Raw genomic sequence first — 15,148 nt, forward strand, 5'->3', positions numbered from 1 at the left:
AAGCTGTTTCAGAACCTGGTGGACCTGCACCGGATGCTGCGGAACCTCTTTCCAGAGGGCAGCAGGGAGAACAGTCCATGGTGGGGGTGTGAGGGGTCACTGATGATGTTTCGGCCTCAGGACACGCATCCTGCATCGATGGTTGACCTGACACTTCGCCCTTTTGCCTGAGCTGGGTGTGGAAGGTTGTTGCCGAAGCAGTTTCTCCTTGTGTGCCTTCTTCTCACTCACATGAGAGTTACCCAACTCTTTTGCAAGCTCAACCAGGAAGTCCACCCGTCTCTCCTGCACCCCAATGCATGCCTGATAAAGCACATGTGCACTCAGTGCTGCCATGTCAATCATGTTTGCCAGGTTTGCTGACCAGCTGTCACATAGTGATGGAACCTTGGTCACCCCCCGCAAGATTATGACTGAAATAAATGCCATTAGTTCTTGTGAACTAAATAGGTGAAGCAGTCACCTATTTATCCTCCACAGCACAAAAGGCTGCATGCAAATTTGCATGTGCAAAGTCTCCCAGATTTCTTTTGCTTACACTTTTTGCATGATTTTTTTGAGGTGGATCAACACAATTAATTTGGTTAGTTTATTTCTAAACTGTCATTTTAAACCCACTTAGCTATATTTAAAAGAAAAACATTACTAATTTCTTTTAGAAAAACCTTTGCATATTTCTTGAAACAGATTGTATGTTTTGCAAACTCTATGTACATTTGGCAAAATGACCTGGATAATGCAGCACAACATCATGGATCAGCTGCAAAAGGTCACATCTCTCCAAAAAACACTTCATGTATGCTTCAAAACTAGACAGGAGATCTGATCTCCTGTTGGTATCATAGATACCCACCCCCAACATGGACTATTCACACTCCTACCTTCTGGCCTGACGGTCAACGGCCACATTTACAATTGAAGAAGGGATGCTAATTTGAGCCATCAGAGTCGTCAGTTTGGACTCAGGTCTTTTGGGACTCTTTCGGGACTTCAGGGGAGAGGTCGAAACCCTGGTACTCCCAGAAATTAACCAAAGAGAACATTAGACTAGTGGAGGACAAAAGAGATCAGATCTTATCTAAAAAGGACTTCTACAAAGACTTCTACAGCACCCCAGCCTAATGCAAGGCCAATACAGCCATGTGTTTTTTGACCAGTAAATAAAATCTAATGTACCTAAAACACAACACAGTAACTGAGAGATGCATCATTTTCAAGGTTCATGCATCAACCTAAAATCCAATATTTTGTCTTAAAACTTTTTGTGTTGTCATTGGGACTGGATAGAGCTGAAAAAAAGGCAGAACACTGTAACCCTGTCACAGACGGATCCCATTTAAAGGGGCAGTAATATGTAAAATTGACTTTTCTGCATTATGTTATATTATTCCCTCATCAAAAGCATACCTGAAGTGTTGCCTTGATTTTTTCATGCATTTTGAGAACTATTTTAATCTCCATGGCTATTCAGCTATTCACATCCCCCCCCACACACACACACACTCTCCCCTTCTCCTGCTTTTACTAAGTCTATTATGGAGATTCTTCGTGAGCAGCGGGGAAAAGTTTGTTGCACAAAGTCGGGTCTGACTTTTTTTTTCTAAACACAGGCTGATGCTGATGATCTCTGGATAGTTACTATAGGAGTCAAATTATCACACTGACTACATGGTGCTTTTGGAACATCACAAGCCAAACTTGTTATGAACGGATCCCGTTTGGTTACAGCTGAATTCAACGAAACCACCTGCTTCTCCTCCGCCCGATGCGCGGCAGGAAGCTCTGCTGACTCAGCAGATTGAACGATTTAAGATATTTTCTAGTCAACGTCAACATGATAAAAGTCGAGTCGATGTCGAGTTGACTAGTTGTTGTGACGTCATAGCAACGCAAGACGCAAAGCTTTGGAGTAACGTACAGGCTTTATTACCCGTTTTCACGGAAAAATGTCACGCCATTTTGTAGCCAGTGTTCTGTCAGATCTGCTGTCAGAGTGTCATACACTTCTGACAGCTGATCTGATGCAGTGTTGGGTAAGTTACTTTAAAAATGTAATCCGTTACAGTTACAAGTTACCTTGTTTAAAATGTAATTGTAGTGTAACTTTTTCGATTACTTTTAAAAAGTAATGTAACTAATTACTTTAGATTACTTTTGGATTACTTTGAGGTTTTAATGAGTATTGACCCATGTTCAACATTTAATTTTTGAGAACTGAGTGGGAACCTTAAAAGAGCACTAAGCTGAGAGGGAATTGCTGACAGGCAATCACAGGAGGTCCACAAGAAGAGATGCCAGCACCAGGCATGTAAGATTTTCTCAGACTCCTCTCATCGGGCCATACTCTTTTCTGCTCCTCCCCCAGGCTCTACCATTTACGCAGTTTGCAGACTAACACAAGCAGGTTCAGAAACCACGTCTTTCCTACAGCGGTCACCTTATTGAACTCTTCCCAAAGACCAGTCTTTCCTTCCCCTCTATCCATACCTTACTGTACCATCCCAACATTTGTACAGTGTTCCTCTTCAATTCGCACCTGTATAGCCCTATCTACAGTGGCTCTGCACATACATGCATTTCCCTAGGGGTAATTTATTTATTCTGCTGCACATATCTATCAACCATCTTTCCTTACCCTAGCTGTGAATAACTGCATTTTATCTCTAAATACTGCATGCTGTACAATCTGCACACGTTGCACTTGATTAGATGCCAAACTGCATTTCATTACTTCATACATGTGCAATGACAATGAAGTGCTCTAGTTTAGTAATAAATAAGCAAAGTAAGACTTTTACATCACATTTTATTTTTCGTGATTTTTTCTTTGCACACCCTTGCTTGTAAAATTAAACACGGCACACTACAGTGCATCAAGAATTAAGATGGACGATGGGTCCCGAGTATCAGATGGACTAAACGTGCCTTTCAGAAGAACGCCTGGATGCTTCCTCTGAAAAGAGAGAGAGAAAAAAAGATAGAAGAAAAATATACTATAATTAATAATTATATGTTCAAAGTAGCATTAATTGGGGCCTGCCCATAGCAATGCATAAGGAGAGTAGTGACTGACTGACTTGCGAAGCAAGTTATAAAATTCCACAAGCTAATGACTACTATTTAGCTAAGCTTAGCATTGATGCTAATTTTTAGCATCAGAACGCTGGGTCCAAACCGACGGGCACACTTTGGCAGGCCCCAGTTAAATTTCTTCAGGAATTTTCTAGTTTACTTTATGTTCATCATGAAAACCATAACACTGGCACATTGCATACAATGTCTCATGGGAAAGAATAGATTCCAACGTTTGTCATGCATCAACACCAAACAGTCAAATATTCGTAAAACAATACGCTTCGTCTATCAGTGAGTTGCACTTACCTCTAAATGTTTCCTCAGGTTTGACATAGATTGCTTCGACGTGGACAAGTTCTTGATAGCCGGCAAACACTTCTTGCACTGCACGGTTAAATTTGAGCCATTTTCACATATGTAAATGAAATGCTCCTTATATTTCCAGTGCTGGAAGGCTGTCATTTTTGATGCGCTGCTTGAGCTGAAATGGAACCGTCCGCTCGCTTGCTGTTCCTCCAGGAGGCTCCACCAGCACAGGACGGATCATCAGAGTGGCATTGCGGCTGGCAAATATGATAGAGACAAGGAGCCGTAGCGGGAAACGGCGATATAGGGCGCAAAGCAATAAAAATATCATTACATATTTCGCAAAGGTTTTAGTTCATATTTTTTTTTAAATGTAACTAAATTTGTAATTCTTAATATTTTCGGAAGTAACTGTAACTGAATTACATATTTTCTCATTGTAACTGTAACGAATTACAGTTACTCTTTTTTTGTAATTAAATTACGTAACGTCGTTACATGTAATCCGTTACTACCCAACACTGATCTGATGACACTTCTAAGCACGAAGTGTCATTCTTAGCACGAACTCACGGCTATATATATGTCAGACAAGTATACACTGTCATTACCAACTACAGGCTTTTATTTAATCAGCAGCTGTCATTACCACAGATCTTTATTTAATCAGCAACATAACATCATAATGTATTAGTTAGATCGTCGTGACAAAGACACTCGCGAGCCGGCTAAGTGACATCCTTAGCGGGAAGGGGGCGAGTTTTAGACGGCTCGTGTTTTGTAGTGGACTGCAGCTGCAACTCCATCTCCTTTTAAAAACACTGTAAAACCACAAATATGCATCCATCTACATATCATTTAAACTAATGTATTAACTTATTTTTCTTGTGTCTTGTGACGTATACTGTGCTGTCAGATCAGCACAGGCTGTCACCACCGGCAATCACATGACTGCGACTAGTCGACATGAAATGTAAAAACTCGGGAGACGTCCTAGAGTCGACTAGTCGACTAATTGGTTCAACCCCTAACAGGTAGGCTTCTGGTCTGTTCCCAAAGCGGTTTTCAGATATCTATTGTATATCCTTCAATCGTGTACCTCTGTTAACTTGCAGACGGGTGATTAATCAACCGAACGTTGTAAAGATCACGGTTGGTCAAGAGGGAACTGGTGAGTGTTTGCTCGGGAGCTAGCATGCTAGCACTAGTCTCCCCAGCCTGTTGTAATTATACACCGATCTAAAGCACATTCAAATTGAAATGCTTACCGAAACCATTGTTGCGTAAAAATACTGTTTTGCATAAGTTGCATTTAATTATTATGTAAACTCCTGCAATTATAAGAAAATACATGTACATGTAAATTGATTATTTAGGCCTGTTTACACAGGCCAGGTGTATTGCAGATCCCCCGCTCAAGGAGTGGCTGAAGGGTCTAGAATACAGCAAGGATTGTCTGGCTTCATGCTGACCAGACTGGCGAGCTAACCGTTTAAGCGGATCCGGAAATACAACACCTATTATCTGAGGAAACTCTTCCGAACTGGTTGGAGATTCAGCCCAACAAGTCTTCACTGAAGGAACTGGATTATTATTATTATTTTGTTTTTTCCCTTTCATCATCAACAAAGTCTGGTTGACTTCCTTGGTATAAGGAACTCTTTTGGACTTTAAATTGTGGACTAACTTGTATATATTGTAAATATTAATACAACTCACCAATTTTTGCACCATCTAGCTGTCTCTGTGTTTTTTACAAATTGCCACCTCCTCCAGCAGACGAACCTAGTTTTTAAGGGATCACTTGGATTGATTTTAATTTGGATTATTTCAAATCCTACTAATCCTAGAATGCAACACGGGTTACACAATGTAATCATTCAATTCACAATTGAAGTTTTATTATTGGGATTCTTCAAATTAAATATTTCATAGTATATTTCAATGATTCCTTTCATACAGTCTAAGCTCCCTGAAAAGGAGAAATTACCTTTCAGAGAAATATAATTTTGATTGGTTTGAGTATGATGATATTTTACTTAATCTGACTGATATGATCTTCTTTAATGCATAGTGATGCATTCACCTCTACTTTCTGAGGCGGCTGAGGTCATTCAACATCTCCCGGACTTTGCTCAGAATATTTTATGACTCTGTGGTTGCCAGTGCCATCCTGTATGCTGTAGTGTGCTGGGGCAGTAGGCTGAAGGTGGAGGACAACAACAGACTAAAGGCCAGTAGCGTCGTTGGAGTGAAGCTGGAATCTCTGACAGTGGTATCAGAAAGAAGGATCCTACCCAAGATGCAGGCCATCTTGGACAACGAGTCTCATCCACTTCATGACGTGCTGGCCGGATACAGGAGCACCTTCAGCCAGAGACTCATTTTGCCAAAGTAAACCACGGAGCGCCACAAAAAGTCATTTTTGCCTGTTGTCATCAAGCTTTACAATGCCCAAGTCTGTGCTAATTGATTCAATTTTTTTTGTGTTCATTTATAGGTTATTTGATTAATATATTGTATGTGATTGCTTGTTATTTATTTTTGTTTATATCTAGTCATTTTCAACTTATCACGCTTCGGCAGTGTTGTATAAAGTACTGAAATCTCAGAGTCAAGTAAAAGTATAGGTACCTCTCCAAAATACGACTTTGGTAAAAGTCCAAGTCACTGACTGAAATGTTACTTGAGTTAAAGTCTTAAAGTATCTGAAACTTCTTGTACTTAAGAATGGAAATTACTGTAAAAATGGATGTACTCAAGTAATGTAATGAAAAGTACAAGTAAAAAGTAAAACAAGGCAAATGCAGTTTGAATGACTTTTTTTATATTTTGGTAAACTTGTCAAATACACTTAAAATAATGTACACAACCAAGTGCAGGCAAAATTAAACCTGCTAATAAATTGTTCCAGTTTTAAAGAGTAGCACATGTTAATGGTTTGTGGTTTTGAACTTGCATGCCTTTCCTATATTCGTTAAATTTAGTCTAAATTGCTATCGCTATGGCTTCTGTCCCCCCTTGAACAGAGGAGTCTAGGTAGCCTGCTACAGTCAACATTAGGCCTAAGCTAAATACACCACGTGTGGAACTGAAACAATGCCAAACAAAGTTCATTTATACAGGTAACGTTATGCTCAAGATTTCACAATAGTGCCTAGTGACCAAGCTATAGTTACTGAAACAGGAGGATTATAACCATTTCATAAGAAGTTACCTCGATGTGTTTCTTCAAGTTGGACGGGGAGTTTTTGTAAGATAGAATTTCCACATCTTCGGGCAGGAATAACATACACTGCATGTGGTACGACGAATCTTTAACACCCACGAAAGAGTGTATTGTGTTTAAATAAGGCCATGGGCTCTCATCACCAGCTGGTGGTTCCCCTGGAGCCGTGTCCGACGTAGTTGCAGTCGTTGTGGTCTCCGTCTCCTCCTCCATGTGGCTGCTGCTGATTGCGAGACTTGCTTTGTGTTTAATGGGAGAAGCGAAACAGGTGTATCCTATTGGTGGTGATGAACAAGCCCAGGCAAGCAGGCTACCGACTTTGTTGCAGTCAATCAGTAGGTGGGGTCAAAACACTTGCGTTTCTCTATCTCGCTTTTTTGTAACGAGTAACTAAACCACACATTGAAAATGTATCGGAGTAAAAGTACGCAATTAAGTTCGGAAATATAGTGAAGTAAAAGTGAAAGTCATCAAAAATTTTCATACTCGAGGAAAGTATGAAGTACTCCAAAATATACTTAAGTAAAGTAGTGAAGTATTTTTACTTCGTTGCTATACAATACTGCGCTTCGGTATATATATTTGACAAACTTTGTATTTATTACCTAAGATGGAGTAGCTTTCAACAAATAAGCAATTTCCCCTTGGGGATCAATAAAGTATATTCTATTCTATTCTAAAATATGAGAAGTCATTTTATCAAGAAAAATCTTGGCTCAAGCTGACGAAACCACCTCAGTCCATATGGTTCTGACACATTCGTCAGTGGTTAAGAGGATGTACTCTGCCACCTCAATTGGCCAGGTAAGCATTGATGTAAGAATAAAAAATAGAGCTACTGATGTAAAATTTTCTATGTTAAAGAAAAGCAAAACACGTTAATGACAGGAGAGAGAAAATGTTGCGTTGTTAGCAACATTAGCTCAGCCGATGTCTCCCTCCAGGAAGCTACCATGGGGAAAATGACCTCCGGTCCAGCTCCAACTATAATGAAGATGAAAAAAAGAGAAATAACAGAAAGTTAAAATAACAAGAAATGAAACAAGTTTGATCATTTGGTTCTAATGTGTTCCAGATTCAAAAAAGCTCAGATTTAAGCCTGATTTCTTCTGTCACGATGTTGGTGATAATTTTAGAATTTTTATTACAATGTATGCATTAGTTTTAAAACCAATAAAGAACTGGAACAAAGAATTAGAACAGCAATTTTATTTCATAACATAAGACAGCAAAAGGCATATTACATATAATTCAAAATAAAACTCTTTACAAGGCACACACACCAATTAACACTAAAAAAAGACAGAAATTATGTGAATTTCCTACTTCGGCCTGTGATCTACCAGCTTGGTTTTTCATTTTGCATCTGGAATAAAATATATGTTTAAGAGTTACATCGCTTCCCCTCATCCACACCACTGATTATGTACTTGGTAAATAAATAATGTGTTGTTAATCATGTTAATCACCTGGCGAGGGGGGAGGGGGGATTAACGTGAACCTAATGACACACTGGTGCAGCGGTCAGGTGTGCTTTCCCACTTTAGCTCCATCCAGCTCCATCCACCCACCCACCCACCTCTTCCGCTTGTCTGGGGCCGGGTCGCGGGGGTAGCAGCCTAAGAAGGGAGCCCCAGACTTCCCTTTCCGCAGCCACTTGTTCCAGCTCCTCTGGGGGAATCCCAAGGCTTTCCCAGGCCAGCCAAGAAACATGGTCCTTTCAGCGTGTCCTGGGGCTTCCCCAGGGCCTCCTCCCGGTGGGACGTTCCCGGAACACCTCAGGGAGGCGTCCCGGAGGCATCCTAAACAGATGCACAAGCCACCTCAACTGGCTCCTCTCGACAGGAAGGATCAGCGACTCTTCTCTGAGTCCCTCCCGAACTTCTCACCCTATCTCTAAGGGAGAGCCCAGACACCCTGCAGAGTAAACCCATTTCAACCGCTTGTATCTGCGACTTCGTTCTTTGGGTCATGACTCAAAGCTCATGACCATCAATGAGGGTAGGAATGTAGATCGACCTGTAAATAGAGAACTTCGCTTTTTGACTCAGATCTCTCTTCACCACAACGGACCGGTACAGTGCCCTTTTTTACTATAGACGTCACGCCAATCCTTCTGTCGATTTACCCCTCCCTTCTACCCTCATTCTTGAACAAGATCCCAAGATACTTAAACTCCTCCACTTGGGACAGGATACCCCCTTTCCTGCCCCCCCCCCCCCCCCCCCCCCCCCCCCCCGATCCGGAGAAGGCACTCTACCTTTTTCCGGCTCAAGACGATGGCCTTGGATTTGGAGGCACTGATACTCATCCCGGCCGCTTCACACTCGGCTGCGAACAGCTCCAGCAAGAGCTGCAGATAATGACCTGATGAAGCCAACAGGACCACATCATCCATAAATAGCAGAGATGCGATTCTAAAGCCACCAAAACGGATCCCCTCAGCACCTTGGCTGCATCTAGAAATTCTGTCCATGAAAGTAATGAACAGAATTGGTGACAAAGGGAAGCCCTGGCAGAGTTCAACCCTCAAAAGAAACAAACCCGATTTACTGCCGGAAATGCGGACCAGGCTCCGGGTGAATCTCATCCACCCCCGACCCAGAGTCATCAGGTTCAGCTTCCTCAAAGGAAGGCATGTTGGGCAGAGTACTTTGAAGACCTCCTCAATCCCACCACCGGCCCACAACGTCCCGAGTCGAGGTCCGCATCCCACTATCCCCACTATAAACGGTGTTGGTGCTGAACTGCTTCCCCCTCCTGAGGCGCCTGATGGTGGACCAGAATTACCTTGAAGCCGTGCGGAAGTCTTTCTCCATGTCCTCTCCAAATTTCTTCCACGCCCAAGTTTTTGCCTCAGCAACCACCCGAGCTGGATGCCGCTTGGACTGCCGATACCCATCAGCTGCTTCCGGGATGCCACAGGCCAAAAAGGCCTGATAGGACTCCTTCTTCAGCCTGACAACATCCCTCCACCAACAGGCACAGACAACCTTGCGGCCACAGTTCCGATAAGCTCCAGGGTGGGGCCCCAGTGACCCATGTCTGGGTGAGGGAATACCAAAGCAAACGTTATTTCTCATCATAAGGGGTCTTCAGGCTGCGCTTTGTCTGGTTTCTCACCTAGAACCTGTCTGCCTTGGGTGACCCTACAAGGGGCATAAAGCCCCAGACAGCATAGATCCTAGGATCACTGGGTCACTCAAACCCCTCCACCACAATAAGGTGGCAGCTTTATCTCTCTCCATGGAGAGGCTGCCACCTCTCCAGGGGCTTTAGGTTCAATGCACCATCTAATACGCAGACTGAGGGAGGCATTACATAACAGCTTTTAACACATATTTCCTCTAGATACATTTGGTATTTTGCAACGCTTAATGCAACTCAATAAAAGTGTGCTGGTTAAAGAATTCAACATAAACACAAGCGAATATTACACAAGCCTAGTTCATACACTTTACCTAATGCTAACATTAGCTAGCACTAGAGATGCGACATCTGAATCCAGGCTTCGAGGCATGTATCGAGTAAAAAGGGGTCAGTCAGTCAGTAGCTGGGGTGACCACCATTTGCCTCATGCAGTGCAACACCTCTAGAGTTTATCAGATTGTCAATTGTGGCCTGTGGAATGTTGTCCACTCCTCTTCAATGGCTGTTCAAAGTTGCTGGATATTAGTGGGAACTGGTACACGCTTTCGTATACGCCGATCAAGCACATCCCAAACATGCTCCATGGGTGACATGTCCGGTGAGTATGCTGGCCATGCAAGAACTGGGACATTTTCAGCTTCCAAGAATTGTTTACAGATCCTTGCAACATGGGGCCGTGCATTATCTTGCTGAAACATGAGGTGATGTTCATGGATGTATGGCACAACAATGGGCCTCAGGATCTCATCACGGTATCTCTGTGCATTCAAAATGCCATCAATAAAATGCACCTGTGTTCTTCGTCCATAACAGATGCCTGCCCATACCATAACCCCACCACCACCATGGGCCACTCGATCCACAACACTGGCATCAGCAAAGCGCTCACCCACACGACGCCACACACGCTGTCTGCCATCTGCCCTGAACAATGTAAACCGAGATTCATCCGTGAAGAGAACACCTCTCCAACGTGCCAGACGCCATCGAATGTGAGCATTTGCCCACTCAAGTCTGTTACGGTGACGATCTGGAGTCAGGTTAAGACCCCGATGAGGACGACGAGCATGCAGTTGAGCTTCCCTGAGACGGTTTCTGAGAGTTTGTGCAGAAATTCTTTGGTTATGCAAACCAATTGTTTCAGCAGCTGTCTGAGTGGCTGGTCTCAGACGATCTTGGAGGTGAACCTGCAGGATGTGGAGGTCCTGGGCTGGTGTGGTTACACGTGGTCTGCGGTTGTGAGGCCGGTTGGATGTACTGCCATATTCTCTGATACGCCTTTGGAGACGGCTTATGGTGGAGAAATGAACATTCAATGCACAAGCAACAGATCTGGTTGACATTCCTGCTGTCAGCATGCCAATTGCACGCTCCCTCAATGCTTGCGACATCTGTGGCATTTTGCTGTGAGACAAAACTGCACATTTCAGAGTGGCCTTTTATTGTGGGCAGTATAAAGTACACCTGTGCACTAATCATGATGTCAGATCAGCATCTTGATGTGGCACACCTGTGAGGTGGGATGGATTATCTCAGCAAAGCAGAAGTGCTCACTATCAAACATTTAGACAGATATGTGGACAACATTTGAAAGAAATGGTAATATTGTTTATCTGGAATGAATTTTAGATCTTTGAGTCCATCTCATGAAAAATGGGAGCAAAAACAAAAGTGTTGCGTTTATATTTTTGTTGAGTGTATATATATATATATACAAATATATATATATGTGTAAATCCTGGGGGCAAGGGAGGGGGTCCGGACCCCATCAATCTTGGAAAAGTCTAGAATTCTTCCCCCACGCCCCCCAAGAAACAAAAATCATTGAAGAAACGTTTGCATTTCAATAATATCAATATGAAAAGGCAAAAGAAACAAAGAACAAACTAAACCTGCCATTTAGCTCAGAAAAAATAAGAATAAATTTTTAGGTCCCCCCTACCATTGTTAGAACAATGGTTCAATCCAACTTGAAGGAGGAGCAACAGCAGCACTGAACGTCACAGGCTCATGAGAGCCAGTGAGGAGCTAACTGTTAGCTGTGGCTCTGCAGCATAAACATAAAACTCTCCAGTAAGTAAATACTTAAACCAAAAGAAATGTAATACTTTTTATTTACTTTCACTGATCAATTGGAAGAAACACATTAACAATAAAAATCAGACTGCAGTTCGTTATTTCATTACTTTGGCTGTGTTAAACGCTGCTATACGTCTGGGGTTCGGAGTGAAAACTGTGATCGCAGAATGTGCACCGATTAGATATGCCCAGATGACCCCGAGCCAATAACGAAGCCAGGTGATGGTTTGACTCTTTAATCAGCCGGTGACAACTGGTTTACAGGCAGGATGTGCGTGGATTGAAGTTTGTAGGCATGTGTGTGTGTGTGGTCCATTCATATGGATGCACACAAGAACGAAATCACAAAACCACCTTCAAACACCACGTCCGCTGACCTGCACTGCTTCTCAAACAATGTTTTTGTATGAAAAAGAAATACTACTCACAAACGGCCGCACCACCTGGTGACGACGCTAGGAACTACAACATGGTCTTCAGCACATGCTGAAGCATGATAAGCTACCTTGTTATCAAAACTGCTACACTTAAGCTTTCTTGTCAAAGGTAGCAAACATCTCATTCATATTTAGCTCTTTAACTTTTAGTTAATTAGAAAAGTTTGAAATGGGAAGGAGGGGCTGAGCAAGTGGACCCAGCTCTGTGTGTGGGAGCCGAGAATAGAAGAGAGAACAGATAGAAGAAAAAGAAAGCTTTGCCTTTATTTCTCACCGTCTTCAACATAGTGCCTTTACAACCACAAAATAAAATCTGAAGATTTTTCTATAAAAACCCTGGTGCTTTAAATGTTACATGATACCCCCAGATATTCATTTCTATCTACCTGTTGGTTCTCCATCACCCAGGACATGGCAAAACTAACATGGCAAAACTAACAAAACTAACAAAGTTCTGTTAAACTAAAAATAAAGCAACTTAAGTTATAATTTAAATAGCCCATAACTGGTATTGGGAGCCATTACAAGAAATCAATGTTTATGAGGAATTTTATTAAGAGGAGTTACTCATTAAAGCTTTTTTATTTAGAACCTTAAATTTTTTGTAAAGGTGAAGCAGAGATTAGATCAGTGAGACTGAACAAAACTTGTATCTAAGCAATATCTGAATTTTACTTCTCAACAGTTTACTTACTTAGAAAAACACGTTTGATGTGCATTACTAGTCATTTTTGGTCCTGCAACTTGAATATAATTTCAAAACTTTTTAAACCACATTTTACGTTACATTTCACTGTAACTTTGCTGAGCCCCCCAAAATTGGTCTTAAGAAATTTTCCTGTTTATGGTCCCCCCCCAATAATGAGATAGGATTTATATATATATATATATATATATATATATATATATATATATAGTTCTTCTTAAATTAAAATATAAAAATAAAATCTTTACTTGCGTATTTCTTTGTTTTCCTTCATTCACTTTTCTGCAATATGCAGTATGTCCCTCAAAACATCCTGTAGAGTATGTTTGCTTGGTTTAATTTTGTAAAACCATATCCAAGATATCTTGGATATCCTGACAGAGTTTGTTTCACTGTCAGGCTGAACTTAAACAAAAGTGGCTTAATGATGCCGCAGACCAGGGAGCAGCGATGTGTCAGGGCCAAATCACCATCTAATGAGCCACTAGTTGTTGATAGTTTGCTAGATGATTCAGTGGTTTGGCCTGTCCCTGTGTGTGTCACTGGTGTGCTCTGCTCATTATTAAATATCAGAGTTCAGCTGTAGGTCCAATCAAATCAGCCTCAGGGAAACATCAGCCTAACCAGAGTCATAAGACCAAACAGCAGTACACTCACACACATGCACACACGCAGGCAGGAAAGAAAAACCAATGAACTGGCAAATCTGTCCATGTCAAACTGTTTAACAGATTTTCCTAAAATGTTAAATGTCAATGCAATAATGTAAATAATACAGAACACAAACAGTAGATGAAAAACCCTATTTTACTGTGCCGTAAGCAGTTTTTCTTGGAATTCAAACTGAAAGGTATCAAAATAAAAACAATGTTTATTTTTTTAGTTTTACAAACCCTGTGCCTGGGTCAGCAAAAACATGGTACCTATGTGCATCTATTGTTGTGCAGCACTGTGTTCTCCATGCAAGCTGGTGGAGTATCTAAGAGGGAAAAACGACACCAAACTAAAACCAGAAGGCAATAGTCTGCTAATTACATTAGCTGATTTTCAGGAAGATTGTCAGTTTATCCTGTAGCAGCGTTAAAATCACATTGGTCATTAAGTTTCCTGGGTTCTTCACCTAAAACGGTGATGTCCAAAATCAGTCTTCCAGGCCCAGAAACCCTGCGCATTTTACTTGCTTCTTTATTCATTGGCAGGCCTCTGCAGAATTGGAAGACATGCAGAGGAGGTAGTTGGACCAGCTGTGATGGAGTAGAGAAACATGTAGAACCGTCTAGAGACGATTGGAGTTTGACATATCTAGTGCAGAGGTGCCCAGGCCCCAGTCTAGAGCTACTGTCCTACAACTTTTAGATGTGTCCTCTCTTGAGAACATTTGAACCAATTGAAGGAATTTATCAGCCCTGCAGATATCTGGTATCAAGCCATTTATTATTTTGCTATCTGGAGGCAGGGATTATTCAAAATACTGCATGATAGTAGCTATTGAGGACTGGAGTTAGGCACTGAAGGTCAAGTGCCTTCAGACTGGTTGGTCCTGAAGGCTGTCACTAACGGCTAGTCTGAGAGAATAAAGCAGACTGCCATCTAAAAACAACTAAAATCTCTGAAACATCATGGCAGTTTGCACAAACTCTAATGTCTGAATATTTAAACTATCATCATGTTTGCACTAAAGCTGATGAATCTTCACAGCAAACTTAGAGTGGAGTCATTCCTTACATTTCTATGCCATTTTTTTGCAAATTGAGCATATACTGGGTTCAATAGATTCACCAGCTGAAGGATGTCCAAATAGTCATGAGTAATGTATGAATCTTAGTGATCTTTGGTTGAGCTATTACAGGTGGTTGTCAAGGTATCTTGGGAAGATAGTCTAATGATCCAAGGTTGTTTAGTTTTTGTTTAGTTCTGCTCTACAGGTGCCCTAGTGTTTCAGCAGGACATAGTTGATGCTAGGCAATGGCACATTTTACAATTAAAGTTGGTTTCTATGGGATTCCCTGGTCTGAGGGCCATGGAACAACTAGTTGCAGTGGTTTTTATTATTATTTTTTTGCACTTGTTAGTTCCTTCCTTTCTCCCACTGCGTTAAAAGTCTAGCTCCATATTTCAATCCACCCAGAATTGTCTGTGTAGCAAAGGGACTATAATCATGTTATA

General features: G+C 41.6%; 2 long non-coding RNA genes across 2 annotated transcripts; one reads left to right on the forward strand and one right to left on the reverse strand.

Annotated features, from left to right (window-relative positions):
* Positions 1-2,816: 2,816 nt before the first annotated feature.
* Positions 2,817-3,901, reverse strand: LOC116720027 (uncharacterized). Its single transcript, XR_004339303.1, has 2 exons — positions 3,382-3,901; positions 2,817-2,953 (listed from the first exon to the last, which is right to left on the reverse strand). It is a non-coding gene; the product is annotated as an uncharacterized LOC116720027 (long non-coding RNA).
* A 7-nt stretch (positions 3,902-3,908) lies between these two features.
* LOC116720026 (uncharacterized) lies at positions 3,909-5,116 on the forward strand. The gene is made up of 2 exons (XR_004339302.1): positions 3,909-4,552; positions 4,772-5,116. It is a non-coding gene; the product is annotated as an uncharacterized LOC116720026 (long non-coding RNA).
* The last annotated feature ends 10,032 nt before the right edge of the window (positions 5,117-15,148 follow it).

This window comes from Xiphophorus hellerii, chromosome 5, assembly GCF_003331165.1.
Source record: "Xiphophorus hellerii strain 12219 chromosome 5, Xiphophorus_hellerii-4.1, whole genome shotgun sequence".
Lineage (NCBI taxonomy): Eukaryota > Metazoa > Chordata > Actinopteri > Cyprinodontiformes > Poeciliidae > Xiphophorus > Xiphophorus hellerii.